At 41.4% G+C, this 25851-nt stretch overlaps 1 protein-coding gene across 2 annotated transcripts in view; it reads left to right on the top strand.

Annotated features, from left to right (window-relative positions):
• Nucleotides 1-520: 520 nt before the first annotated feature.
• Nucleotides 521-25851, top strand: part of LOC6505343 (43 kDa receptor-associated protein of the synapse) — a 566987-nt gene continuing 541656 nt past the window's right edge. For both annotated transcript variants that reach the window (XM_032452150.2, XM_032452149.2), the window contains exon 1: nucleotides 521-717. The gene's annotated coding sequence lies outside the window, so the exon portion shown is untranslated. The remainder of the gene's footprint in view (nucleotides 718-25851) is intronic.

Genomic DNA, 25851 nt, shown 5'->3' with positions numbered 1-25851 from the left:
GGTTTAAAAATGTTGTCCTTTTTGTTTAACAAAATCGAAGATATAATTTTTCAAAAGCTAGAACATTTAACTATTGAAAAACACCGAAAATTTTGAAATCGGTTGAAAAAAACGCGTTCAGGAATTTTTAAGCGCATAAAAGTCCCGAAAAACGGTTTTTTAACCATAAATCAAGATTTTGAGGGTGTTACAAATATTTCAAACATGGTTTTGTGATATACTCGACCCAATAAACAATTCCTACTATGTCAATTCAAAAGTTCAGAATCACTGTTATACTGTGTTATATATATATAATTCAGTGTTTTGAAAATAAATGTAGAAAATAGGATATTTCAAAAAATTGTGTGCTAGTCTGCTATTGTGTGCTACATAAAAATACCAAATAAAAAAATTTGAAGCGTAGTAATACAAAAAAATTATTTTTTGAAAAGGGCCGCTTAACATCGCAACCCTATGATAAATTTCTACATTACAAGCTTCACGATATTTTTTCGATTAATAACTTATTTTCTACCACACTTTCTCTCTATATCTATCGCTTTTTCTCTTATGAATTATCTGCTACCGCGCAGCCTCCTAAAAATTATATGAAAAAACTTGTTCTCAATTATGATAAACATATGTGATGTACTTTTTAAACGTAAAACTTTAACTTTTTTTAGTAACGCGTAGACATATGTGTACAATTCAGTTCGTTTAAGTGTAAACGAGCATGTAAGTACACTATACAGATCCAAGAAAACGTTTTTAATTTAGAAAAAAACCAATGTTATGGATTGTGTTATTTTACAAACCTTGTTCAATAGAACAATAAGAACAATAGAACAAAAGCGCTAAAATTTTAAAAATTTGCGAAGTGCTGACTGACGGACGTTATATATGAAAGTTTTTAATACCTTAATAGTTTTATTAAGGTAGGACAAGGTCTTACTAATAACTCTTTGCATTATTATTTTGTTTCTTGTTAAGATAAATAATTTCCGTTTATTCAATTGTGTTACTACATAAGTAACTGCTGTTTACTGCTAAGAACATTATTTTTTGTCACTATGAATGAATATGTACCGGACTTAAATATTTATACATGTATGTATGGACATATTTATTAATTTATTTCTTATTAACAATAATCTATGATTTAAAATTAAAATTATTAAAAGTAAGGGTAAATAATGCTGGTAAAGACTTCATAATTTTACATTTATTTACATCTTGGGATATTTCAAGGGTTAATATTTGGGATAATAAATTTTAACTTTTAACACAAATAAGACGGAAAGGATCATGTTTGGGGAAATTAGAACTTCAAACGGTAACCGGCCCCAAAGGGAGTTGTTCCAAGAGAAATTTAGAACCAACCTGACCAAGAATAAGTATTAGCACTTAAGACGATCCTTTATTGGTGGTAGGATTGATAGTTTCAGCCACAGCAATTTGATGGAAGGCGATTAACAGTATCCCAGTTTAAGTTTTCTAATGCAAATAAAAGAAACTGCTTTTGAAATGATTCTTTATTATTTTGATGAACTAAACGTATCAATAGAATTCTTGGATACAACAAGCCAGAAAATCACGTAGATGGGAAATGAGGGATGAAAGGGTATTTTAACCAATGTTTGATAAAAGCTCTCAATAAAATCACTGACTATTCCAAAGGACCTCACGATTAAGTTTTAGAGCCTAACACTTTGAGCATTTAGTAAGTAAGAGGAGATTATAAAGCACCACAAAAAGACTTTATCAAGGTCGAATTGTTAGTGTTGCTCTGAAAGAAATGGTTGGAGAAAAAAAAACACAAATTGACATCATCAGAAAACATAAATGTAGTAGTAATGCTTACGAATCTAGGTAAGTCATAACCAAAAGGACAAATAGCAGACAAACGGCCTTTTTTTTGCGCACTGCGATTTCATTAATTCTTTTATTGGATAACATTTAAAAATCCGGAGCTTATTTATATTTATAAATATCCGTATCGCTTTGCGTGTCCAGTGGTATATTTGGAGGTAAAATAATTCATTTATAAATTTTGTTCATTTATAAAATTGTCGCTCAATAGAGATTTTTCCCTCTATTCTTTACAGTTTTACTAACTCACACTTATAACTCTCTTTAATGTCCCTTTTTGTGTCCCTCGTTTCACAGTTTAGTAGTCTTCAGCTACTAGTATACCACTTTTAGATGTGATAGAATACTGCAAAGGCGAAGCGATTCTGTTGACTCCCAATTCGCTTCTGAAGAGGTAAAATCACAAGTGTTTGGTGACATAGAATTCCTACGCATCAAAATCATTTTGTCCAGTCAATCTTTACATGTTACCAGCTCCTTCATACCACCATCGTCCGAACCGCCTACATACTGGAAATATTTGTTCGCTATTAGATTGGTTTCTAATCTTTTGTCTGATTGTGACCAACTGGTAGCTCTTGATAGTGTTGATAATTCACCGTCTTTATAGCCTAACACGCACCATGACTTCCCTGAGGGCATGTTTGACGTGTCTCTTGGTCAAATTAACCACGTTAGAAATTCGTTGGGTCGGCTGCTGTACTTGTGATTCGTTTCAGATCCCTATGGAATTACTCTTTCCAGAACTTTGAAAGAACCTTTATAATCCGGAGGATTCATATCATCCCATTCTTGAGGTTTTAATACCTTATGTCTGACCTTAAGTGTCTACTGAAATCTTATAAAGTTGGTTTCTTGCATAAAGTCAGCCTTATGAAACTGAATAAATTAATTTTGTATTTTAACTGGTCCGATCTACTAAAATCTGACGATATAAACATTGCCTTATATATACTTTGAATATATTTTTGGATGCTTGCGTACCGTGGAAATATCCATCTGCTTCAAATAGTTCGCCTTGGTACACAAAGCACCTAATAAATTTAAAGAGCGTAATGACTTTTAAATAAACATAAATCATCTGGCTGTACAGTTAATTTTTAATTTTAAGTAGCTCGTTCCAATTTCACCATGCATAACGTATAACAGAATATAGGAGTTATATTTGCAAGTGCCGGATTCAGTTAACTCAGGATCCAAAAAAGTTTTATAGCTTTGTAAGAACTTACCGTAAACATGTATAGTTCATGTATCCCCTTGCTTACGTTTGGAAACTCACCAGTGAATACTTATCACTGATAAGTTATCAGGCAATGGACGATTTCTTTGCACAGTTTTTTCAAACAACGTATTCACCTAGCACCTTTCCATCTCAGCCTTACACTTATAATATCCAATCAGCCAAACTTATATTTTGTCCATCTTTTAATATAAGTGGAGTGTTATCTTCTTAAGGTTAAGCCCGCGTATTCGCCAGGCCCCAATGGAGTTTCAGGCTGTGTCCAAAAGAACTGCACCGAGGCAGTGTGCAAGCCGCTCTTCAAATTCTTTAATCTATCGCTTGAGACTTCTTTCATAACATAAGGGGAAATGTGGAAGGAAATTTAAAAGCTTTTTGAAAAATTAATCACCCCACAATTGCAACACCTATGTATGTAGTTCATTAATACCGTGTCAGCAGGGCTTCATGAAGCGCCATCTTTTGTCAGTAAAGCATTTGAATCTGATAACCATTCGCTTCTTATAAGTTACCTTTATTTCTTGGTAAACCTTTTATTTTTATCTTGCATCTTTCATCTTTGCAACAGTCTTTCTCGTGTTACTTACTACTCTTACTATCTCGGATCCATCCCCGCGAGTTTTGACGTACGTTATGCGGCAGTGCCGCTTACGCGTTGTGAATTACTACGCAATAGAATCCTTAGAAGCTTTGATAATATTAAAAATAAAATAAGTCACCAATCAAGTTCAGACAAAAGATACGAACCAATTAAAAACACAATTTCATATAGTACCATTTTTTTTTAGAAACCTTTTTTCTTCAGACACACCAAAGTTGGGTCATGTCCCAACTATATAGTCGGCCGATACTTATGAAAATTTTTAATTGATATCAATTGATAAAAAAAAAGCAAATATAGAAAGTCACAGGATATATAGAAAGTCTCCTAATCTAAAAATCACCAAAGTTATAATCGACCGATCCCGGCCGTTCCGACTTATATGCGGAGATACTGAACAAAAACATAATATACTATGTGGGGTTGAAGATATCTCCTTCACTGCGTTGCAAACTTTTGACAAAATATAAATTTCTATATAAAAATAATAGACTATAAAAATATAGTCAAGAATATAAATTCATGACTCAGTGAACGGATCGCTTCGTCGGAACAATATATTTTGGGAGGCTCAACATATTAGATGCCACTAACATAACGTCTTGAAGACTTGCTTAACAACTTAAGAACTTACTCATTATCAGCCAATATTCTTTGTAATAAGATTGCTTATCCGTCCTGTCGGGTCAAGCAGACGCCGGAAAGAAGTTTGGCCGGCAATAATTTATTGAATTCGTGAGGTCACTTTCTTTTACATTTATGTTCGCGTCTCCCGCTCTATTCTCGTTGCCCGCTCTCGTGCATTCGATCGGCCACCTGCATCTGCCGTCATGCACTAGCGTTTATCTCGCTCTCTCGCGGGATCTCTCGCTCGCTCCGCAGCATCAAGCGTTGAGCCGCGCTCATTATTCTAATTCGGTCGTCAACCCTACTCGGTAACATATGTAAATATATCATTTGTAGAAACGCCAACGGTTAGGCTAGGTTAGGTTATGGCGGTGATACTAGGGGGTCATAGAAGACCCCCCCGCTTCCACTAGAGCCACTAGGGCTCCTTGTGTTACCGCTGGGGCAAGGGTTTCACCTAAGTGTTACTCCCCCACCTCCTCTTCAACCCTGAAGCTCCTGCAATAATCATTGTGGGGGACTGCAAGCCTGGCCGCGTGTTCACCTATCAGCCAGTGCCCAGTTATTGCCCCAATCGCTAGGCTGCAGTCTGGTCTGGTGAGAGCAATAAGTCTCGCTGATCTTTTCTGAGAATGTGTCGGCCAGATCAGACGTGAGGTTCAACAGGTCTGGCGGTTTCTCCATTTCCTATTGGCTGCCAGGTCAAAAAACTCCCTGCACTTTAGCCTGCAAGTAGCCAAGGGTATGCCTACTAATTCTTTCTCCGGTAGGAGAGCGTAGGTAGTCCCTGCCTTAGCTAGTTCGTCTGCAGCGCAGTTTCCCTCGTGATCCTTGGGAACCCAAATGAGGTAGATGTCATGCTATTCAGCCATCTCGTTGAGAGATCTGCGACAGTCATTGACTGTCCTGGAGTTGAACGAGAATTGGTCAAGTGCCTTGAGCGCTGCCTGACTATCAGAGAAGATGCATATTGTACCCCGATTGCCCCTTAGTGCTGGGGATTCCAGTGCTTCCCCAATGGCTACTAGTTCAGCCTGGAAAACACTGCAGTGGTCAGGGAGTCTAAAGGACTCCTTTAGGCTTAAATGCCCACAAAAGTAGTCGCCTCCCACCTGGCCGTTGAGTTTTGATCCATCTGTGTAGATATGAAGGGAGCCCTCCGGTCTCGGTGTCCGGGCATCCCATTCCTCCCTCGAGGGGATGATTATTTTGTAATTAGTGGTGGGTTGGTCGCAGGTACGCAGTAATCCGTACCCCCCTCAGGCATGAAATGGTGCAGGTCCAGTCTGGTGACCAAAACTATTCTTGCTCCATAGATTCGCCTCTCGCAGTCTTATTGCCGCCAGAGTGGCTATCTTTACCCCCATCAGTTCTACCGGTAGTAAGTCAAGGATGAGATCTAGGGAATCGCTAGGCGTAGTGCGTAGACTGCCTGTTATACAGACTTCCGCCATGCGCTGCGTATTCCTGAAGCTATCCCTGCATAAGGAGTTGTCCAGGGCAGGCCACCAGACCACAAATCCATAAAATAAGATTGGTCTGATGATCGCTGTGTATAACCATCTGACTATCTTGGGGGACATTCCCCATTTCAGGCCTATCGCCTTGCGGCAGGTATAGAGTGCTTTTGCCGCTTTCTTAGTCCTATCTGGGGTGTTCAGCTTCCAGTCCAGTTTCCTGCCTAATGTGATGCCTAGGTACTTCGCACTACCACTAAGAACTAGATTGGATTTGGTATTTTGTACTTCCTGGTAAACAGCACGAGCTCTGTCTTTAACGGATTGACTCCCAGCCCGTTCCTTTGCGCCCAGGCAGACAGAACTTCGATCTTCCCTGTCATTAGGTCGCATAACGTTTGTGGGAATTTCCCTACGAAGGCAATAGCAATATCGTCCGCGTACGCAATGATCTTACAGCCGCCACCCTCTAAGGATCGCAGTAGGCTGTTAACCGACACGTTCCAGAGTAGTGGTGAGAGTAAACCTCCTTGCGGGGTGCCTCTCTTGACGTATCTTCAAATAGTCGAACCTCCAAGAGTAGCCTCGACACTCCTGTTGACCAGGATCTGCCGTATTAGGTCAATTGATCGGTCGTCTATTCCAAGTCCCGTCAGTGCATCAATTATTGAGCACGGCAAGATGTTGTTGAAGGCCCCTTCTATGTCTAGAAATGCAACAAGTGCGTATTCCTTAAAGTTGATCGCTCGCTCGGCGATCATAGTGATTTCGTGGAGGGCTGTTTCTGTTGATCGGCCCCTTTTGGAAGCATGCTGAGAGCATGAGATGTCCCTTGGGTTAATGGTTAGTTGGAGATGGAGACTCAAGAGTCTTTCCATAGTCTTAAGGAGGAAGTATGAAAGACTTATAGGTCTGAAGTCCTTAGGGGTGCAGTGGGATGGTTTGCCCGCCTTGGGTATGAATACAACCTTCGTGCATAGCCACGCCTTTTGTACCATTCCAGTAGTGAAGACTGTACTGTATTTTCTTAATCCATTTCCTTAGGTTAATACCGGCTCTGGATAACTGAGCCGGTATAATACCGTCTGGGCCCGCAGATTTGAAGGGTTTAAAGCTTTCTATTGCCCATTTAAGATTTCTGTCACTAAGTACGTAGTTGAGTGGGCCCTGGTGACCCTGGCTACGCATCACTTGGGTTGTTCCTTCCGATGAGCAACCCGGGAAGTGTGCGTTGATAAGGGTCTCCAGGGATTCCTGGCTTGAGGTTGTCCAGCGCCCCTCCGTGTTCTTAATGTAGCCTGCGATGGGGGCTGTAGTAGAGAGAATCTTTCTTAGGCGGGCGGCCTCTGATGTCTCCTGGATGTTGGTGCAGAAATTGGCCCAGGCAACCCTCTTTGCCTTGCGCAATTCTTTGTTATATTGCCTAAGTTCAGCTTTGTAGGCTTCCCACGCCTCGTCTGTGTTGGTACGGTGCGCGTGGTTGAAGGCCCTACGAGCATTTCTTTTGTAGGGGGCTAACGACGAGGTCCACCACGGAGGCTTCTTCGATCTGTTGCTACCTACTCTTTTCTTGGGGCAGGCCTTGTGGTAAGCTTTTGCGCTCGTCGCAGTAAGCTTTCCTACCATGGCGTTGAGCCCCTCGTAAGTCTCGATAGTCTCTGAAGGTGGTTCACCTAGGGATCTATCCAGTATCTTTTTATAGAGCTCCCAGTTTGCCTCCCTAGGGTTTCGAACTGCTTGCTTGGTGACGTTTTCAAAATTTACCGCTACCTCAATATAGCGATGGTCTGAAAATGAGTGTTTGTCAAGGACTCTCCAGCTGGTGATGCCATCAGCCAGGGCGTGCGAGAATAATGTGACATCAAGGACCTCCCATCTGTTCTTGACGACGAAAGTGGGTTTTGAACCTTTGATACCAACTAGAAGCTTAGAGCTGAGGATAAAATCGAAGATTGACTCACCCCTCTCGTTTGTGTCAGTGCTTCCCCACTGATTGTGATGAGCGTTGGCATCGCATCCTAATATTAGGTCGATTTCCTTCCTTTCGCTGTCTTCCACAAGCCGCCTGAGTAGCGAGTGCGGTGGAGGTCCTAAGTGGTCATGACCCATATATGCCGAGCATATTCTTAGATGGCCGCCTGGGCTCTCTATCGATGCGGCTACGTGATCTTCATTGCTGAAATTTGGTAGCAAGAAGGTATTAAGGCTTTTCTTTGCGAGTATGCATACTCGCTTTTTACCTGTTACATCGGCTGTGTACAGCCTGAAGTCCGACGCCCCCAAACCGAGAATCCTGTCTCCGTGGATCCAGGGTTCTTGGATGAGGGCCACGTCAGCTCCACTCTCTGCAAGATGGAGCAGGAGGGTGGCGGAAGCCACCTTACTGTGATGGAGGTTTATCTGCAGGAATGTCAGGGACATCCTTTAGATTCTCCACCACAGTAACCTCCGCCTCGGTGTCGGAGCCCAGCAATGAGTTCTCCTCCATACCGACGCCACCAAGAGCCCTCGCCCGGTCACTCTCCTCTGAGGTGTACCCTTCCAGAATGTCCTCCTCCACATCTGACATTCCTTCTGGGCGGACCTCTTCGGTCGGTTCCTCCAAGTCTGACTCTTGTGCGTCCATCTCCAAGTCGATGCCTCCTGGCTTATTCTTCGCATCCGACTTGTAGATCCTCACTGCTACGTGCTCGAACCCGTACTTAATACGGCTACCAGCACCCTCCAGGATCCTAGCAGTCTCCTTATTTAGAGTGAGGACAACCTGCCTTCTCAGTCCCACTGCTTCCTCCACCTTGGCGACTCTCCAGTCCGCCGTAGGGAGTGTGGGATTGCACATTTTGAGCATGGCCAGAATGGTGGCAGGGTCCACCGGCTTCTCTGTCAGCCATACGCGGGCCCTCGGTTTGCTGGGGATCTTGTCCCAGTCCGCCGCCTCCAGTCTGGCTCCTGGGTAAACCTCCCCAAGCGACGCAATCATTCGCTTGTAGAGGCTTACAGACCTCGCATCTTGGCACGCTATCACCTTGATGCTACCCTTGTACCACCCTGCGTCTTCGCAGGCGGAGGTCCTCCGCTCTTGAGCATCTCCTCCATAAAGCGCCCATCGCGCAGCTCGTTCACCACCTTCCGCCAAAGCTCTTTGGGGATCAGGCCATCTTTGGAGCCATTATCAACGACCCCAATGATGGTCCTGCCCTTAGTAACTTCGGCGAAGGAAATGTTACTTTGCTGTGTCTGCACCTTCTTCTTCTTAGCTAGGGGCGCTCCACCATCGGTAGACCTCTGCTTTTTCGCACTTTGTGCACTCTCCTTGGCAGAGTCGCCTACTCCTGTCGGCTTCTTTGAGTCCAATCTGGCCCCCGCTCTTGCTGGCTGAAAGTCAGGCAGGATTTCCCTCGCCCACTTAATTATTTCAGCCTGATCGGGATTGGATTCCGCCGATGGGTCTGCCCTCATCAGGATGAAGGCCGCTCTCCTCCTATCTTTATAGGAGCCCTTCCGCTGCAGGGGGCCAGCAGTCGTCGGACCGGGGCCTTCCGTAGGGGTGCCGCCGGTGCGAGAGGAGCTCGATCCTGGGATCTTGCCCCCCCCACACCGTTCGGTGGTCCCATAGTGGGCCCCGTTTTGGGGGTCGGTGCCTTGGCATCTCCCCCTACACCGGCGCCGCTCGCCTCCGGATGTTGTCCCTCAGTGGGGAGCTTCGCCATCCCAGCATCTCTTTGGCCTCTATCTGCCTTGGAGATTGACGGATCCGAGATCCCATTTTCGGACTTTCTTAGGGAGTTCCGTTCTCCACTGTTTGTTTTTGTTTTAATATTTTGTCGTTCATTTTTGGACCCACGAGTAGGCGGGAAGGGGTTCGTCCATCATGACATAGCCCGCTTGTCATGATAAGCCTGATTAAAACTGAGGGGTCGGCCGGTCCCCCAGAGTCCGCATATTAACGTCCGTGTATCCCCCGGACATGCATCCCCCGGCATATGCTGTTCCACCTTGGATTGGGGTGATTTGAGGAAGGGAGTTTTCTTCTCCCCGCCCGACTACAATTCGCCAGCGTCCTCGGCAGAGACATGACCTTACCGGGACCTGTTACCAGCCTCCCCCACGTGGAGAGTAAAGTCGCACTACCATCGGTGTACACAGTTACGGCACATGAGCTCATGCGTTTCTCCCCCTGTTGTACCCGTTGGCTGACGGCCAATTATATTTTTAAAACCTCAAAAAATGTTCAAACAATTTCCCTTATATATACAAGAAATTTATGCTGTAACTGTAACAGGCAATGCAATCGCCAAAGAGTTTGGGCCCACCTATCATGTTGGAAGCTTCATCGTTGGAAAACCTACAGGCCTGCTCAGCCTAAGCTGGGAGTTGGTTGTTAACTTATATATGAAGAATTAAAAACTTTCAGTAGGCATTCAATCTGATTGAATAACCAATCGAAAGGTATTGTTTTAATTTGATAATTTTTGTCCAAACATTTTCCAAAAGTTATTTGGTTTTGGGAGAAATAAGGGTGAAAGCAAAAAAAATTGTGTATCACTAAAGTCACATTTTACATAAATAATTTTTCTTAATTCGCATTCTACTCCTAAAGACGCGTCGATTGGTACGAGTACCTGCACCAATCGATTTTTACAGCTCTTTCAAAAACTTTGTTAATTAAAAATTCATAACTTTATAATCTCGGAAGATGTTAATGCTTTACAGTGTTGAAAAGGTTTTTTAAATAGCTATTTCACTTTTTAAAGGACTAAAAGTCTTAATAGTAGACAAAAAAAAATACACTCATTGGCTCATTCGATCTTATTTATATTGCACGTGGAGATAGCCCTTGAGATGACGAAATTATTGATATATCGGTTATATCTAGTAAAATTCGTTAACTCAAGATATAGTCCTATAAGTGCAGCTACCAATTTTGTGCAGCCACCTGTGCGGCCATACATGGATATGTATATTTGATGGGGAATTTCTTTTTTGAGCGTGTGCATGTATGTGTGCAATAAACTTGAAAATATGGAGTACATTCAATCAATTTTTACTTTATTTGAATAAATAAAATTGATAGTTTGGTGGAGAAATTTTTTGAGGATTTATGTATAATTATACCCTTGTGAAGGGTATTATGATTTGGTCAAAGGTGTGCAACGCAGTGAAGGAGACACTCCGACCCTATAAAGTATATATATTCTTGATCAGGATCATCTCCTGTGTCGATATGAGCATGTCCGTCTGTCTGTCGGCTTCTACGCAAACTAGTCTCTCAGTTTTAAAGCTATCGAGTTGGAACTTTGCACACATCCTTATTTGCCTTGCAGGTAGTATATAAGTCAGAACGGCCGCGATAGGTCGACTATATCCTATACCTGCCATATAACTGATTGATCGGAAACGCCATTACTTAGGGGTTTTTAAGTAAGAGGTTTGGGACTTTCCACACATGTTATATTGGGTTATACAAAGCATATACATGTTATAATGTCTTACGTACAAAATTTCATAGGGATCGGACGACTATATCCTATACATGTCATAGAAAGATCGAAAATGGTACAACCTTGATATTTTTAAAAATGCTTGGGGCTGTTTCCAACATTTTTATTACAAAATTGATTCGATGGTGAAATTCTCATAAGGATCAGCCAACTATATACGATATATACTTAGACTCTGCTCGAAGTTAGCTTGTTTCTCTTGTTTTTTAAATAAAAAACTCTCTTTTTTATAGCTAAAAAAAAAACATCGTTTTTTTTGTAAAATTAAAAGGTTCGATTAAAAAACTAGATTATTTTCAGCTTTAACTAAACTCGTTTGAATTTTGTGTTTCAGATGAACCAGCTTCTTATAATATTGGTCACCGAAAACAATGTTTTCATGGAAATTTTTAAATGTATTATGTATTTTTATGTGTTTTATGTGTATGTGTATTTTTAGAAAATACATTTTAATATTCAAAAATGTTGGTAGTTTTCTTTTGTTCATGAAAATGGTAAATTTTTTCGCGTTACTACTAGGGTTGTCCTCTTAAGGAAATAGAATTTTTTTCACATTCATTTCAAAAAAAATTTTTGTAATTCGCATCAAGGAATCTGTCCTAGTTTTTCAGATCCGTTGCAAAGTTTGCAAAAGCTTAATCGGCAACGGTGACAATAATCCAAATCCGGGGCCAGATGAGGGATTACGTACAGCAGCTTCAGAAAATCCATCGCAGACAACTGACAGATGCGACGGATGAGACGCAATTGGACACGTCCTGGCTATCGTGATCGTTGTTCAGGTTTCGCTCCAATTTAAAATTTAATAATTTGTTAATTATTTTCCGTTGAGCTGCGCGGCTTAAAATATATAAACACAAACAAATAAAAAAATTAAAAAAACATTATTCGGTTTGTGATTTGTGCGCGAAATATTAGCATCTGACAATAAATAAACGAACTAAAATATTATTTTTGTGGCAAAAATGAATCCGTTTTTCGATTGTGTCTCTCCTGGAAGGAAAGAATTCCTGAGCCAAAGTGCAGTTGTCCTTTTTGAGGACCTTCAAGGATTGCTGTCCTCCTTGAAAGAAGTGGAGAAATTTCCGGAGGCGATGATAAATGTGCGGCTTAGCAAATTGGAAGGCATCGACGCGGATGTTTCCGAGCTGGATGTTTCAGAACTCAGGAGCTGGATGTTTCAGAACTCACGATCTGCGCGTCAACTTCAACGATGCGGCGAGGGAGACAAGATTCTTCCTGGATCAGGAGATTATGCGGCGCTCCAGTTTGTTGCCGGCGAGTCAACGGTACTGCTGCCACCAATTTTAATGCGTCGTTCGGCAGATCTTTCCAGGTTTTGCCGCCACTGCCACTTCCCACTTTTAGTGGAGGTTATGCGGAGTGGCTTGAATTTCGGTCACTATTCTCGACCATGGTGGACCCAAACAAATTCAACAAAAACAAAATAAGTCGGGTCGAGAAGTTTCAACAGTTACGGTCCTTCGTGCCGTCGTGAATCTGCCTTGGAGACTGTTTGATCGTTGGAGCTCACGTACAAAAATTATAACGTCGCATTGGAGCTGCTAAACAAAAGGTTTAGTAATCGCAGGCTTATTTTTCAAGCTCATGTTAATGAGATAATGCATCTGAGGGCCGTAGAATCCGCATCGGCGGCGAGGCTTCGCGAGCTTTCGTAAAAATTTAATTCGCATATGCGAGCTCTGTCAAGCATGGGCACAATGAAGCAGATTGCTAGCTGCATTATAATCCAAGTGCTGTTGCAGAAGGTTGATGATGCCACGCAGTCTAAGTGGAAGGAAATACAAGCTGACTCGGATTCCTTGGATTCCATTCCAACGTGGGAGTCTATCGCGAGTTTTCTTGAGCAAAGAAAAATTCATGACTTTGGAGAGCATGAATTTGCCGACGACATCGTATGCACCAAACCTTGCGGTAGGCCGGCGTAGGTCCTTTCATCCAGGAAACTCTGCATTTATGATTACCAACTCGCCCGCATGGATGATTTGTGATGGCCATTCTCACATAATAAACTCCTGCCCAAGGTTTTTACGCTTGTGGCCTGAGGATCGTTTAGGCGAAGTTAGGGGATTGGATTTATGCCGTAAGTGCCTTGGATCTGGGCACCTATCTCGGCATTGCAATGAGCCAAGCTGCCGTGCGTGTGGACGCAGACATCATAGTCTGCTGCATTTTGGTGGCAATTCGCCAGCTCAAGGCCAACACCCCTCTCCCGAGGTTTTTGCATCTAGCGACGCTGTTTCTGGTTCAGCGTCCGCCGCCGTCAATTCTCTCGTCGCTAAGGATCGTTTTGGTGATGTGGTGTTGCTATCCACTGCCAATATTCTGGTTAGGAACCACTCCGGAGTTCTACTGCCCAGCCGAGCGCTGCTCGATTCTGGCTCGCAGGTGCATCTAGTCACTTCAAGGCTGGCGCACCAGCTGCAGCTGCGGAAGATAAGGTCTCCGGTGACTGTTTCCGATATAGGAGGCGCAGGGTTCTCTACAGATGGGTTTTCTGTGCAAGTCAGCTTGCAATCCCAATGCTCTGACTACTCTGCGCAATTAACTGCGATCGTAACATCCAACATCACTGACCTTCAGCCCTATTTTGCATTGGACGTCAGCTCTTGGAAAATTCCCGTCAATGTAGAGCTAGCGGATCCTCATTTTCGCCAACTTTAGCCAGTGGATTTGTTAATTGGAGCTGGATTATCTTACGAGCTACTTTGTGTGGGGCAAATTCATCTGTCTCCTGCTTTGCACTCCATCCAAAAAATTCGGCTAGGTTGGATTGTTTGTGGAGGTGGAGGCCCTGACGATGGTAAGCTCCTCATGGCAGCTAAGCAGTCAGAGTTGCTCGTCCAGCCCCAAACGGAGCCGGTGAAGGTGGAGTCTCATCGCAGTTTTGTTTCCAAGCCAAAGAAGAAGCGCATCCGCAAGGTGCTCAGCGAGGAGAACAAATCTTACAGGAACCGTCGTCACTTCGAGCAGTGCATGGAGAAACGTCTGAGCGCACCCGCAATCAACAAATTGTTCCTTCATGATGCTGTTGAAAGCTCATCTTCCAACGGGGGTAGTATGTCGGGTCAAACAGCCGCCGGAAAGAACTTTGGCTGGCAATAATTTATTGAATTCGTGACGTCACTTTCTTTTACATTTATGTTCGCGTCGCCCGCTTTATTCTCGTCGCCCGCTCTCATGCATTCGATCGGCCACCTACATCTGCCGTCATGCGCTAGCGTTTGTCTCGCTCTCTCGCGGGATCTCTCGGTCGCTCCGCAGCATTAAGCGTTGAGCCGTGCTCCCGCGTCATTATTCTAATTGAGTTGTCAACCCAAAGACAAAGAGATTTAAAACTAAATCTCTTTGTCGGTAACAAATATATCATTTGCAGAATCGCCGAAACAATTAAATAAATTATATCAATATCTATAAATCGAACTTTGCTTGCTTGTATTAAAGGCAATATTTAGAACACAAAAATAAAGCTACCGAAAACGCTCAGTAACTAAACACGTCCGGTGTGTCCACCCCTAGCTCATTTGATATGTAAGCAGTTATTGCAAAGCCTGCATGACAGATATGAGTCGCTCTTAATAGATCAACAATAATCGCATATATTGGGTGTACAAATTTGACTTATAGTTGCGGGAGTTATGTGTAATGTATTAATAATTAAGATTTCTATGGATATGGAACAGTGCAATGATATACATACATGATATACATATATACATACAATGAAATACATACATCATAAGAGCACAAAATGTGGCTTTTAACAATAGATGAGCCCGTTCGATTACTACTGAGATCTAATTTGCAACGCATTTTTTATTGACTGTTTAAAATTAAAAAACGTTTTTTTTTAACACCTCTCTTTTTAATGCCCGAGCTTTTTTTTTCTAGATATTTCGAGTACATTCAATTTCGTTATGGGACGTTTGAGAGCATCGTTTGATGTGTGAACGATCCACACATACTTCTTATTCATCCTTTGCCTTTAAAAGTTCGGTAACGATACTTTAAAACTAAATCTCTTTGTAGGTTTAGTCAAGGTCGAAAAATACTCTCAAACCCATTGCCGATAAAAAATTCTCGGGAAAAATTTCGGTGCCCGCCTAATGACATTATGAGTCGAGGGCGCAGGGGGAAGGGGGGTAAGAAAAGGAACCCGCCAAGGAAAATGCAGCGGGATTTCTTTATGTAAGGATTAGTGGCGAGAATCGAAGCAAGAATGATTAACGGCGGTAAGTGAGATTAAGAAGGATTAACAGGCGCCACTGGCTGTATATAAGGACGGCCACTGGAGCGTATCGGAACTGAGTCTTCTAGGGAAGCTGGAAGTGTTGAATTGGAGGACCGCCTTTGGAGAGTCCGACATCTTAGCTGAAGGACCAGGGGGTCACACAGGGGTGGGTAAATCCTACATTCCCAAGTGCCGGAATTAGATCGTGTGCGAAAGGATCTGTTCCGTACGGCCGTAAAGGTCCGTACGGCCTATCTCTTCCTGATCGCAACGACCAGGTGTAATTCTGCAGAGCGAGGGGTAACCAGCTCGGTAACTTAGGCCCAAATAGAAACCAATCAGGAACACACCGGTCAAGTCCGGTCAAGAAGACTCCTGATCCAGGATCGCTGGGGCGTTGGCACAGTGATCCCCTTGAGTAAAGGAAACGCGTCGCCCAACCTCTGGTCAGCCACAAATCCTGCAGAGCGTATGCGTTCCGGTATTTTGCGGCGAAGGGCGAACGCAAGCTGTATCTGCTGTAGCTGTACTGGCGCCAGGTACCACGACCATATATCCTGCCAGGCGAGAGCTTGGGTGGTGTGTATGTTGCCACCAACCCGGAACGGTGACCGGTGAACGACGCGAGGACGAGCGGAGCCAAGCAGAAGTGACCGGAAGAGCAACGAGGATCCGGCGGAGGAGTCAACTTCGGTGAGACTCACCATTGTAATAACTTTGTAATCAAACCACACCACATAGGAGTATTTGAAATAAAAATCCGGACAAAATTATTTTTTAGCATTTTTTTATTCTTTATGAATTGGAAGCTAATACTAAATCATAATTTCACGTAAAAAAAATATAATAAAAAAATTTGAAAAAAAAAAAAAAAAAAAAAATTTAAGCCATACAGATCAACGTACAATCGAGCAGTCTTTTGTGCATAGATATCAAATTTATTCGGATCGATCTCGCTTCCACATGATACAATCTCAAGGATAACTTGGAACATTTTTAATAATTCTACGGTGACTCCTGTTATTCGTGAAGAGCATTCTGGGTTTTCAAAAAACCTTCTGGATATCGATTTTATGAAAATAATGATCGCAGACTTTGAAAAACTAAAAAAAAAATGGGGTGCGTTGGGGGGAAATGTTTTTTTTCTTTTAAGTTATCGACAGAGTATATTTTATTCCTACATAAAAAGTTCCAGGCGACAAGGCGCGACACATAAACAAAATCACTAATATATTGTAAATTTCATAAAAAAAAATTAATAAAAAAAGGGTTTTCTAAAATTGAATGTATAAATCAAAATATAATAAAGAAATAACTTATAAAGTTATTTTTATACAGTACTTACCTTCTAATTCCATGATCAAGTCGTTTTTTTCCACTTGTCCGCTAGACGAATTTATTATTGAACACAAAACTACTGCGATTATACTAGAGCACCAAAAACAAAGACCCCCAAAAAGCACAATAACGCACTTGCGAACGCCGTCGTCACGAAGTAAGTGGACTGTGGCGAAAGGGGGGTCTGTTTATAGATGAGGCCGTTATTCGAGATGAGCAAAAGTACAGTTTTGATGAGCTTAAACGCACTGCACGATTTTCAATTTTGTCCGGCTTTTTTTGATAAATACTCCTATGTGCACACTTAGAATAAAAGAGGTATTACTAAAAAAGAAGCATTCGGTGTTATTTCTAAGCTCAGGATGTCACGTCGGATATATAAATTCTGTGGAATGATCCAGGTGGACTCTGTTAGCTAGTTAAATTTTCGCGTCAATTATGTTCGCATCTTGCAGTATTGTTCCATAAATAGGGCCACAAACTACAGATCGCTCTAACCGTAGGCCATTTAAAATGCGTAAAGGCTTTTAAATTGTTTGGCTGACGTAGCTTTGAAGATCTATCGTCACTCGTAGTTATCATCGTTACAACTCTCGCTTCCTGCCGTTAATCCTTTGCTCCTTCGTTTCTCGCTGTTAACTTTCTATCGGCCTTTCTTTACTACCTCCCACCTTCTTCGGGTGACATTAGGTTGGCTTCCCTTATATAAGTTAAGGTGTCCTTCCATTGATCACCTGATGATTAGAAGTCCGTTCATATTCATGGTTTGGTACAATTTATTGTTCAAGTCTTAAGCTAACAATTCATTCGTCAAGTTCTTAATTAGTGATTGGAAATAGTAGTTAAATGTAACAATTGGAAAGTAATTTTAGGAATATGGGGGTGGGGTGGTTTCGGACGTCCTCTTTGGGTTTTCCAGGTCTTCGGTTATAACCCTCGTGGTTGGTATTCCTTCGGTGGAGGTCAGCTTCCTCCAGATGATGAATAGGATCAAAAAGACTACTACTGTTAGTGAAGCCTCCAAGACATAGGAAAAGGTTACGCCTCGTGAAACGCCAGACATCACCTGTATGTTTTGGGCGTTGACGTCATCCACGTAGCCAAGGGAAGGTCTATAGCCAGTTACCGTAATGTTGGTCAGCACTGGTGGTAAGGCCATTGGGTGATTTGCGGAATAGGCGGTGAATTTTTTGTTCCGGACTGTGATGACTTCGTTGTTGAACTGGACTATGTACGTCCCTTCCAGTTGGTAGTCTCTTTCGGGTGTTGCAAGCGATCCATTATAATTGGAGAGGAATAATGTCCCATCCTTAACTAACTGCACGACCTCTTCGTTGCTCCGAAGGTATGAGCAGGATGCATGGCCACCCTTCAGGAGCCGTGGAATGCATGAGTTCTCCTCCAAAGCTATTAAATCCTCTTCTGGGCAGACTGTAATGTTGCTGATGGAGGAACAGCTGCCCACTACTGCATATGTTTCTTCTCCGTTTAGTGCGAGCTTCTGGTGCTCGAGCACTATTTGTCTTCCGCCTGATACCGTTGGATACAAGCGTACAAGTTCGTATCTCCTATTAGATAATTTGGGCAGGGCTAGGATGTATAGTAACGTCGTGCCATTGGAGAGTACGGTTGGCCGGGAAAATTCCACTGCCTCCACAGCGTTTTGGTACGGGAGATCGTTGACTTCCGTGAGTATAGTTTCAATTTCTCCATGATCCAGAAGGTTCGAATTCGTCACTCCCGTTTTGGCAAGTTGGCAGGCCCTCGTGATTTCCGCCACTTGGTCAGCCAGGATAATTGCCTTGTGTAGCGTCGCTGTAACTGCGTGGAGATCGCCGTCAATCGCTTTGACTCTCTCTACCACATCATTCAGTTGTTGAATTGATTTATGGCTTGCGTCGAAGAGTCGAGCGTTGATCCGAATTTGCTGGTCAACGTTTTCGGTGATTATCTTCTCCGAGTTGAGTACCGTATTCCAGTCCTCTGCATCCGGTGATCCTGCTATCCATTTCCAGGCTGAACCCAACCATTTTACCGCTCGAGCTCTGCGTGATGATGGCCTCGTTATTGCGTTGATACGTTGATCCGTCAGGGTTGCCGCATCCCGGCTAGTTTCGTCTACTAGCTGCATCATCCTTGATATGTCGATGACGTGTACCAGTTTGAACATTCCGTTGATGCGCCATACTCCTCCTTGTTGCAGGGGTACGACGGGTGCGTCGTATTTGTATATGCGCGCGGCTGATGTGAGACCGACGATTGTGAGGCTTGTAGGGCATTGATCGAGAAGGAAAGAAAAGCTTGTGTATATACTATTCATACTTATAATATCTTATTCTACGTTTAATGTTTTGTGAGAGTGTTAAAATAAAAAAAGTTTTGTGTGTTTTGTTTTTTTTTTTAAAAAAAGACAGGGTCGTAAAGCGCTCTTCAATTCCTCAAGTCTGCTTTGTGTAAGATTTTCCCTGATTTAGTTTTTATCGTCACTCCGCGATTCTCTTGGACCTCCTCTGGTCTGAAACGTTGTTTCTCTTTAGTTTTAATTTGCTTATTAGCGACGAAAACCTTATCCCCCGACTCGTACTGTTTAGGTTTGGTCCTATTTTTATTATGTCCTATATTGGCCATAGTCTGGTTTCGCTCGATCAGGCCTCTTCAATTTTTTTTTCCTTGAAGTTTGATAATCCCTGATAATTGATGCGCGATACGCGGTTTAAAAATAGGTCGACGGGCTTTTTGTTTGTTACTGAATGGACAGTGTTGTTGTATCTGTCTACAGCGATCAGTGCTAACTGTGCACTCGTGAAATTTGGATGTTCAAATTTCAAACACCGGAAAATTTCCAAGAATATTGAATGAAATCTTTCCACTTGGCTTCGCTCTTCTGAGTAGGGGTATAATATAATTCGATAATATAATATAATTTACTCCATTAATTATGGAGGGTTTTAAATATTTTTCGAGAATGTTTACTAAATCGGACATAGTCTCGTCGTTAAGTGGAATTAAGTGACGGACATAACCAACATGTGGGTGCTCGCAAGAGTACTCAAGCTGGTTTTCATCAAAAACCAGTTGATTCCTAAACGCATTGATTGGTGCTTCTACATGAGGTATCAATAGAGAAGCGGAATTTTGCGAGTCGATTTCAGGCATTGCCACCACGCTAGACAGAACCACCGTCATGTGGTACAATCTTTGTGCCTTCTTGAAGGGATTCGGACCGGATGAAGTATTTTGGGACCTATACTCGGAGTCGTTTCCACGGCGTATGCCAAAGCCGGACTGATAAGACTGGCCAGATCGATTTGATTCCATCTTAATAGCTGGTCGTGGTCCCTGGAATCTATTAAAGCCTCGTGAGTTACCGGATGAGCTATCGTTAAAGGTTGCGCCCACCGGTGCCCTCACTGGTGGTTGGAACGAAGGCGAAAACCGTGGGGCTATTGGAGGCGCATAGCGTGATGCGTTTGTTGGGTAGCGGGGTTGAAAAATGGGATGAACCTATTTGTGTGTTCCATACGTGCATTTCCTCTGACCGATACATTTTGCAGCTCCAGGCAAAAGGAATATGCCTCAGGCCAATCAGGATGATCAGTAATTTAGAGGCATCGCCGTTGAGCCCTCTTACAAAAACATCCAGTGCTTTGTCCCTATACATCTCAATTAGGGTGCTGGCCACGTTAGGCGCGTGCTCTGATTGTTTTAATTTGTTTAGGATCAAGGAAAAGTGATTATTGACATCATTGTAGAATTGATCTAGAGTTCTACCTGCCTGTGTCAATTGGCTTAATTGATACTCAAGGGTTCGGACGTCTCGCTTTTCGGCGTAGTGAAGCGAGAGGACCCGCTTAATTTCCGACCAATCATCGTCTTCTACATTGTAAGAAGAAAGCGCCAAATCAGCGTCACCTCTTATTTTTTGTCTAATATAAAGAATGATGGTCCTATACAAGGGCTTGCCTATAATGATTTCATAATCATTGACAATGGCTCATGGTCTTGTTTGAGTGTGGCTACCCTCGTCCCGACTTTCCTAATATCCTCCTTAAGTGCTACAACCTGATCTAAGAGGGTCTTAAGGCTCTCGTCGAATTTTTGCAGGGTGGCCTTGATTTCTTCCATTTCAAGAGGAAGGGTAAAATGTTTTATTCAGAAAAAATACTATAGACCTATGCCAAGGGGCCCCAAGAGAATGACGTGTAAGTCGTATAAAAATAATAAGTAAGTAAGCAATTTAATTCTTTGAATTCTTGAAATATAATTTTTAGTATTCGTAAATGGTGGTTGTAATTTTTTGTTTTTTTTTTCTTGCAATATAATTTTTAATATTTGTTTTTTCCTTGCAATATAAGTTTTAGTATTCACAAATGGTGCTTGAATTTTTTAATGATTATGTTTATGTCAAAGGGAATATTCAATCTTTGTCTGAATTTATTATCTTTGAGGAGGAAGGGAGGAAGCGCTTTACTCACCCTTTACAAGTATTTGTGTATCAATATTGGAGTGCTCGTGTTCGTCTTCAAATTCTTCTGATGATGAGAACATGAAATTTTTTTAAATATGAGGAATAGCAGAACATAATTTAATTGTAATAGGGTGTAGAGTGAGCGTGCATTACGGGTGCTGTTTTGTTGCGTATATTGTATACTTTTAGTTTTCCTTTTTTGTTGCATACTTTAAGTTTCATTTTTTTGTTGCATACTTTTAGTTTTTCTTTTTCGTTTCGTACTTTTAGGTTTTTCTTTTTTGTTTCTGTGTTGTAAATTTTGGTTTTGGGTTTGTCTTGTGTTTTTTTATTTTCTTGGTACTGGGCGCGGTGGTCCGTATTGTTCCGTTTTAGCCCGCAGGCCTACTCAGGTACGGTTGCACACACAACCCACTGGGCAGCTTTTTTTGGGTGCATTCCACACCTCTTTGCGTTTCCAGTAGGTTGCCACACACCATTTTGTATCTTTATTTTTTGGTTTATATTTCTTGCCACTCGCGAATATGCTCACGGTAGTTCTCTTTATTTTTTTATGCACGGCAATATTTTAACACTCGCGGATATGCCAGTGACAAACCGCCGCAGTGGGTAATTCCGTTTCTTTACTTTTATAACACAACACAACCCTTTTTATATTAGTTTTGGTTATAGTTCTTGCCACTCGCGAATGTCTTCGCGGTGGTTCTCTTATTACTTTATATGAAGCAATATTTTAGCACCCGCGAATATGCTATGGTAGCAAACCGCCGCGGTGGGAAATTGCTTCATTATTTTATCACAACACATATTTTTCTTCTTTTTCTTTTAATTTTGTTTCATATGCAACATTTTGTAATTTTTCGATTTCATTTTCATTTTTATATTTCATTCTCATTCTTGTTCTTACATTCCCCGCTCTTTTCCCTTCCTTTTCCTATATATTTCTTTTTTTTGTATTAATACTCTCTTTCCATACCTTTATATTTTTACTTTTACTTTGACTACTGTATTCTTTATTTTTATACTTTTACCTTTACTTTACTTTTACTTATTTTCCTATTTTCATTTTTATATTTTGGAAAAAAACTTTGCTACTTTTTTTTATATTTTTACTTTTTCCTATCCATTTTCCCTTTTTTATACCCTTGCAGAGGGTATTATAATTTTGGTCAAAAGTGTGCAACGCAGTGAAGGAGTCATCTCCGACCCTATAAAGTATATATATTCCTGATCAGGATCACCTCCTGAGTCGATATAAGCATGTCCGTCTGTCCGTCTGTCTGTCGGTTTCTACGCAAACTAGTCTCTCAGTTTTAGAGCTATCGAGTTGAAACTTTGCACACATCCTTCTTTTTCTTGCAGGTAGTACATAAGTCGGAACGGCCGGGATCGGTCGACTATATCTTATAGCTGCCATATAACTGATTGATCGGAAATGCCATAACTTCGTTGTTTTTTAAGATAGAGACTTGGGACTTTCCACACATGTTATATTTGACCAATATATCTTATGTACAATTTCATAAGGATCGGCCAACTATATCCTATAGCTGTCATACAACGATCGGAATTGGCATAACTTTGGTGTTTTTTAAGTTAGAAAGATGGGACTTGGTACAGATTCTATTTTGGACAAAATAATCTGATTTGCCAAATTTCATAAGGATCGGCCGACTATATACGATCTTCTATAAATGTAATAATATAAGATGCGTGGCGCCACCTAGCGGACTGCGACTGAACTGCAAGGGTATATCAACTTCGGCTCCGCCCGAAGTTAGCTTTCCTTTCTTGTTTTTTTTTTAAAACTACGAGAAAAATCTTTTGCACTTCTATAAAAAACTTTGCTACCTTTTTTATATTTTTACTTTCTCCTATCCATTTTCCCTTTTTTTTTTTTTTTAAACTACGAGAAAAATCTTTTGCACTTCTATACTTTTCTCTACTTATTTTTCCCCTTTTTTTCCTGAGAAAATCTTCATTTACTCTTATTTTTTTTCTTTTTTTTTTTGAGAAAGATTTCTATATTTTTACACTTTTTTCTTGATTTTTGATTGATTTTTTCTTTTTCTTTTTCTTGGGAAAACATTTTTCAGCACTCATAATACACTTTCACTCTACTTATCTGCTCGGGCGCCAGTTAAGGTGTCCTTCCATTGATCACCTGATGATTAGAAGCCCGTTCATATTCATGGTTTGATACAATTTATTGTTCAAGTCTTAAGCTAACAATTCATTCGTCAAGTCCTTAATTAGTGATTGGAAATAGTAGTTAAATGTAACAATTGGAAAGTCATTTTAGGAATATTTGGATTCGGCTTCGTGGTTCTGTGGTCCGGAGAAGAGTGACAACCCAGAGTTGTGACCCTCCGATTGTCAGTTCAATATCGGCCGATCTCCCACTCCAACTCTATATGTGGTGTCAGCGTGTGTGGTGTCGGCGTGTGTGGTGTCAGCGGGTGTGGAGTCAGCAATCCGGTGACAAGAGTCAGCGTAACACTTAGAGTGTGTGTCAGCTCTCCCGCAACATTCTAGTCAGCGTGCATAGTTGCACACTTGTGACATAGTTGCACTGTTGCGACATGTCCGGGTGTAGTTGAACCCACAACACTTGAATATCGAGTATTGCTTATGCTGCGGATTCGGGTTTAAGAGTCTGGGGTCAAGTTCAGGGCGTAGTAGTAGTAGTGGGCGAATAATGCTGAGCAAAGGGAGGGGCTCGAATGTGCCGGGTGATAACTTATATTTTTCTTTGTATTATTTTGAAACTCCTTACCATTATATTTCCCTAGTATCTATTTTTTTTTTATGTTTTTATACCCTTGCAGAGGATATTATAATTTTGGTCAAAAGTGTGCAACGCAGTGAAGGAGACATCTTCGACACTATAAAGTATACATATTCTTGATCAGGATCACCTTCTGAGTCGATATAAGCATGTACGTCTGTCCGTCTGTCTGTCGGTTTCTACGCAAACTAGTCTCTCAGTTTTAAAGCTATCGAGTTGAAACTTTGCACACATCCTTCTTTTCCTTGCTGGTAGTATATAAGTCGGACCGGGAAGTTAGAGGATTGGGACTTTCCACACATGTTATATTTGACCAAAATATCTTATGTACAAAATTTCATAAGGATCGGCCGACTATATCCTATAGCTGTCATAGAACGATCGAAATTGGCATAACTTTGGAGTTTTTTAAGTTAGAAAGATGAGATTTGGTACAGATTCTGTTTTGGGAAAAATTTTGTCGAATTTCATAAGGATCGGCTAACTATATCCTATAGCTGCGATATAACTGATTGATCGGAAATGCTCTAACTTCGTTGTTTTGTAAGTTAGAATGATGGGACTTTCTGCGCATTCTAATTTGGACCAACTTATATGATCTGCCCAATTTCATAAGGATCGGCCGTCTATATCCTTTAGCTGTCATATAACTGATTGATCGGAAATGCTATAACTTCGTTGTTTTTCAAGTTAGAAGCATGGGAGTTTCAATGGATTCCTCTTTTGGAAAAATCGTAAAACTATATACGATCCGCTATATATATAATAATATAAGATGCGTGGCGCCACCTAGCGGACTGCGACTCAACTGCAAGGGTATATAACGACTCAACTGCAAGGGTATAGCTTTCCTTTCTTGTTATTTGTGTTCTTTTTATACCCTTGCAGAGGGTATTATAATTTTGGTCAAAAGTGTGCAACGCAGTGAAGGAGACATCTCCGACCCTATAAAGTATATATATTCTTGATCAGGATCACCTCCTGAGTCGATATGAGCATGTCCGTCTGTCCGTCTGTCTGTTTCTACGCAAACTAGTCTCTCAGTTTTAAAGCTATCGAGTTGAAACTTTGCACACACCCTTCTTTCCTTTGCAGGCAGTATATAAGTCGGAACGGCCGGGATCGGTCGACTATATCCTATAGCTGCCATATAACTGATTGATCGGAAATGCCATAACTTTGGTGTTTTTTAATTTAGAGACTTGGGACTTTCCACACATGTTATATTTGACCAACATATCTTGTGTACAAAATTTCATAAGGATCGGCCGACTATATCCTATAGCTGTCATAGAACGATCGAAATTGGCATAACTTTGGTGTTTTTTAAGTTAGAAAGATGGGATTTGGTACAGATTCTATTTTGGGAAAAACAATCTGATCTGCCAATTTTCATAAAGATCTGCCGACTATATACGATCCGCAATATATGTAATAAAATAAGATGGGTGGCGCCACCTAGCGGACTGCGACTGAACTGCAAGGGTATATCAACTTCGGCTCCGCCCGAAGTTAGCTTTCCTTTCTTGTTTAAATTTTATTTTATTTTTGTTTTTTTTTTTCTGCCTCCTAAAACCTAAATTTCCCTACTACATGTATGTATATATATATTTTTTTGTTTTGATATACATATTTACAAAAAAATTGTTTTTTCCCGTTTTTTTTTTCTTTTTTTTTTATACCCTTGCAGAGGGTATTATAATTTTGGTCAAAAGTGTGCAACGCAGT

Source organism: Drosophila ananassae (genome assembly GCF_017639315.1).
Source record: "Drosophila ananassae strain 14024-0371.13 chromosome 4 unlocalized genomic scaffold, ASM1763931v2 tig00000054, whole genome shotgun sequence".
NCBI lineage: Eukaryota > Metazoa > Arthropoda > Insecta > Diptera > Drosophilidae > Drosophila > Drosophila ananassae.
The sequence above is the reverse complement of the archived record's forward strand: the minus strand, read 5'-3'. Positions and strand labels throughout refer to the sequence as shown.